Here is a 5,217-nt window from a genome sequence, read left to right as displayed (position 1 = left end):
GGTTGTCTAATCTTTTCTTTAAAAACCTCCAGTGTTGGAGCATTCACAACTTCTGGAGGCAAGTCATTCCATTGTTTAATTGTTTTAGCTGCCAGGAAATATCTTCTTATTTCTAGGTTGGTTCTTTCCTTGATTAGTTTTCATCCATTGCTTCTTGTTCTACCTTCAGTTGTTTTGGAGAATCTTTCTTCTTCAAGAGGGTGACCCTTTCTTCTTTGTGGCAACCCCTTAGATATTGGAACACTGCTATTTTTTTATTGAAAATTTTTGAAAACAAAACTTTTACAAATATTTACCTCCCTCCCCCTACCCTCCCCACCCAAACCCCCCAAACCTACCCCCCCCCCGACTTCCCAGAACCAATACAGGGTATAAATCTTTAACAAAGATATTCTAAGATAAACTTTAAAAAAAAGTTAGTATCATCTTTCATTTGAGCTTTAACTCCTCTTTGCAAGGCCAGCTCTAAACAGATTATATCATTCCTTGTTTCTTCAGTCATAAACTATCTGGAATTTCTTAGTCCCATATTTATTTTGAGTATAATCAATCCATCTTCTCCACTCCAATTTATATCTCTTATTGGAATGGTCCTTGAGATATGCTGATATTTTAGCCATCTCTGCTAGGTTTGTTACTTTTAATGTCCATTCTTGAATAGTAGGCAAATATTCCTTCTTCCAGTATTGCGCCACCAACAGTCTTGCTGCGGTTATTAAATGCAAAATCAAGTTAGTCTCTATAACTCTACAATCAGTAATTATACCTCACAAGAATAACTGAGTGATAAACTTTATCCTTTTTTAAAGAGCATTTTGCATAATCCGGCGCCCAACGTGGGGCTCGAACCCACGACCCTGAGATTAATAATCTCATGTTCTACCGACTGAGCTAGCCCGGCTGAAACACTGCTATTATGTCACCCCTAGTCCTTCATTTCATTAAAGTAGACATACCAAATCCCTGCAACCATTCTTCATATGTTTTAGCCCTTAATTATACAATTGGCAACTGTTGGCTTGTACCATGGATAGAAAAATCAAGTCTTTTAGGTTAGGATATCATGGCACTTGTGATACCTTTCTGGCATCACCATAGCCTCCACCCCATGTGTATAAATGCGTTTTTAAGTTTCTAATTTTCTAGACATTTTATGCATTAACTATTTAGCTGTTATCTCTTCCTTCTTTCAGCTGTTCATTGATCTGGTGCTTCACTGGTTTTGTTCTGCAGTTAGCTGTCCTGAGCACTTTTTTTTAAATTAATGGAAAGGTGAGATAGAAATCTTGAAAATAAATACATAAATAAGCCAGACCCGTTGCTAAGCCCAGCAGAATTCCAGCCTATTCTTTACCTCTCTGGTTAATTGGCAACACCAACGTTAATAGGAAAGCAATCTGGTGCTAGAAATTAGTCAACGGAATAGAATCAGGAAAGAAAATAATGTAGATGTTATCTTCAGAGGAGGAATAAGGGGGTTGTGTCTAAGCCATTTAAGACATCATGAATAACCAGAAATCCCTGTGCAAATAGGTTAGGCTAATGTCTGCAAATGCCTTCTCTTAATAGTCAGCCATTAGAAACCATGACGACAGAGAATAATCATGTCATATCAACACAAGCCCGTTGTGTCAGTCACGCTGGCATGCAGATTATATAAATGCAGCTGTTATGTGATGACATCATGATGCGTGTGATTCTGTTGGCTTACTTTGTCACTCTTAAAAACCTCCATCCAGTTAGGAGAAAGGGGGAGAAGAAGAAGGAATATGATTAAAAGTGGAATTTGTGACATGAAATTAATGAAGTTAATTTTGAAGGAACCAAATTAATCTCCAAAACTGAACACTTCAACAAGAGAATAATTATGGAAGCTATCGAAATAGAGAAACACCCACAAAACATGAATAAATGTGACGATACCTCCTGCATACCAGACATCTGGAAACCAGCCCTAGTCAACAAACGAGCTCCACCCACCACCCAGGCCGTTACAACACAAAATAACAATGGACACACAGCCAGCCCCAATCAGCACCAATCTACCAATCATGATACAACCACACAGCCTATCAATCCACTTACTGAAACAAAGCCAGCCCTCCACATACCCCCACCAAGATTTCTAGAAAGATGGCAGCTCCAACCACACTTTAAGCCGAAAACATCAGCCTGAAGATGCCAGGTGAGACCTTGCCGAATACACACACACACACACACACACACACAGAGAGAGAGAGAGAGAGAGAGAGAGAGAGACCTCCTTGCATCTTCCTCATTGCATCAACTTACAAATGACAGCTTGCAATTTTACATCAGCTGACAGCTATTAAATTCTCAGTTACCTGACATGTTGTTGTTATTATTATATTAGGGTTTGATGCACAGTCACCCAGATGTTCAGTCTGCATCTGGTGCTTTTGTCCACCTATTGAGTCCTTCTCAAGGCAGATGTGGATGTTTGATGGTGTAACAGATATCCTCACATGATATAAACTGTTCCAAGTAAAGCTGCCTTTTGCAATTGACTGATGGTGAATTTGTCAATGTGGATGACATTTATTTATTTATTTTTTGAGAGCGGGGGGGGGGGGGGGGGGATAGCTTTCAAGCAGAACAATTCCTCATTAGACCCAAACCTACAACCTGCTGCATATAACGCTTCGTCAAAAAATGAATTTGGAAAGGAATGATGCGATTCTGAGCATTCCTGGTTATCTGGCTGAAATGTTGATCATCAGGTTAGCTTTTAAGGGCCCATACAGAAAGTTCAGGTTCAAATTAGAAAATAGCCACAATTTCAACTAAAACAATGCTAAATCCACTCCAGACCAGGATAATAAAACAAACACCGCAGCCAATCGTGCTGGACTTCACTCTATGCGATCAGAGGAACCAAATCTAAATTGACATTTCAGATTTAGACTACCAAAGCTTTCCTGCTGAACAGATTGGAAAATAAATTTGGAAGTTGACCAGACACCCTTCAGCTTGAAATAGAGGGCAGTACCAGTGGAAATAATTTTAGCATCAGGAAAAAGTATCAGGAAAAAGCCTATATGTCCTCCAGGTAAATGGGAATTTAAAAGAGATTAAAAATTAAAAAAGATTATTCCTGTAGCATTATAATGTATGCACTGCTAAGAGAAGTGAGATTATGGATGGATGGATGGATGGATGGAAGGAAGGAAGGAAGGAAAGAAGGAAGGAAGGAAGGAAGGAAGGAAGGAAGGAAGGAAGGTGGAAGAGAAGGTGGGAAGGAAGGGTGAAAAGAAGAAAATGTGGAAGGAAGGAAAGGTGGAAGAAAGGAAAGGTGGAAGGAAGGAAGGAAGAAAGGAAGGAAGGAAGGAAGGAAGAAAGGTGGAAGGAAGGGTGGAAGGAAGGAAGATGGAAGGAAGGATGGAAGGAAGAGTGGAAGGAAGGAAAGAAGGACAGAAGGAAGGTGGAAAGCAAGGAAGGAAGGTGGAAGAGAAGGATGGAAGGAAGGAAGAAGGGATGGAAGGAAGGAAGAAGGGATGGATGGAAGGAACGAATGAACAAATGAAGATGAAAGAGAAGGAAGGAAGGTAGGGTGGAAGGGAAGGAAGAGTGGAAGGAAGTACAGTGGAAAGGAAGGAAGGGCGGAAGGAAGGAAGGTGGAAGAGAATGGAAGGAAGGAAGGTGGAAAGTAAGGAAGGTAGAAGAAAAGGGTGGAAGGTAGAGTGGAAGGGAAGGAAGGTGGAAGAAAAAGAAAGAAAGAAAATAGAAAGGAACAAAGGTGGACAAAAAGAAAGAAAGAAAGAAAGAAAGAAAGAAAGAAAGAAAGAAAGAAAGAAAGAAAGAAGGAAGATATTAAACATATCTGATGATTTAGCAGGTCATTATTATTCCATTTTAAAGAGAAAATCTCAAAAGTTTTCTTTAGGGCACCCAGATACAGAAATGATGCCATTCCGATTGTTCGTTAGCCTTCCTTTTCTTTCATTTGATCAGCCCCCAAAAAAGAGAGAGAAGTAAACAGGAGCAAAATGCTTGATTAGTCTAAATGTATGCAGATTAATATAAGTACCCCCAGATAGCACAAAATTTGTCCATGACACTCAATGGAATTTGGCTTTCTGATTTAGGCATATGAGCAGGTGCCAGAAAGCTATCAGTCAGAAAAAGAAGAAGAAACAAACAGCTTGAGATGCTAGTTTTGGCACTGCAAAACATGATTAAGAATGTTTTACCATTTCTGATTTGCGATTCCTGTTTCTTTCTGTTACTTTTAATATCCGCGCTGTCCCTTTTGCCAGTTCAGTAAACCTTTGCATTTTGGAACTCGATTCTTGAACACGTGCTTTCCCGGTTTGTCTATTTTATTAACGGAAGAGTGGCATTTCTTCCCATCAGAACAGGGAAAACAAAATTACACTCTGAAAAATAAATGATGCAAGATGCCCTTAGCATCACAATGTCTTCCCTCCATTTGGTGGTGTTTTCCTTAAAGCAGGACCGGTCTGTTGAGATGAACTTCACCGCAGAGTTATTGGGTAGCTAAGCTTACTTAAGTCACCCGGAGAAAGCATAGACTAAAATATATGACTGTAATAAATGGATGGGGAGATATAAAAGGCATCCCGCTGGTTCCATTGATTTGCAACTTATGAAATGTAGAAAATGTTAGCAGAAGCGTCTTTGAATAAGCAGTTGGAGTTGAGCGAGTTAAGAAGTTAGCAAATATTATTTGATTCACAAATAAAATACTGTAGAGTCAATTCCTTCTGTATTTATCCTTCAAATAAAATACTGTAGATCTTCCTTCCTTCCCTCCTTCATCCCTCCCCACTCCATCCTCTTTCTTTTCTTCTTCCCCTTTTCTTTCTTTCTTTCTTTCTTTCTTTCTTTTCTTTCTGACTTTCTTCTGTAACTCTCTTTCTCAGTGATGACCCTTCTTTCCTTCCTCCCTTCCTTCCCCTTCCTCTCTTCCTCTTCCCCTTCTCTTTCCTCCCTCCCTCCCTCCCTCCCTCCCTCCCTCCCTTCCTTCCTTCCTTCCTTCCTTCTTTCTTTCTTTCTTTCTTTCTATATTCCTTTCTGACTTTTTTCTTTCTTTCTTTTCTTTCTGACTTTCTTCTGTAATTCTCTCTCTTTCTCAATGATAACCCTTCTTTCCCTCCCCCTCCCTTCCCCTTCCTCTCTTCTTCTTCCCCTTCTCTTTCCTTTCTTCCTTCTTTCTTTCTATGTTCCTTTCTGACT

General features: G+C 39.7%; 1 non-coding gene across 1 annotated transcript; it reads right to left on the bottom strand.

Moving 5' to 3' along the window:
- Nucleotides 1-828: 828 nt before the first annotated feature.
- TRNAN-AUU lies at nucleotides 829-901 on the bottom strand. The gene has a single exon. It is a non-coding gene; the product is annotated as a tRNA-Asn (tRNA).
- Between the last annotated feature and the right edge of the window lie 4,316 nt (nucleotides 902-5,217).

This window comes from Thamnophis elegans, chromosome 11 (genome assembly GCF_009769535.1).
Source record: "Thamnophis elegans isolate rThaEle1 chromosome 11, rThaEle1.pri, whole genome shotgun sequence".
NCBI classification, from domain to species: domain Eukaryota; kingdom Metazoa; phylum Chordata; class Lepidosauria; order Squamata; family Colubridae; genus Thamnophis; species Thamnophis elegans.
This window is presented reverse-complemented; position numbering and strand designations above follow the sequence as displayed.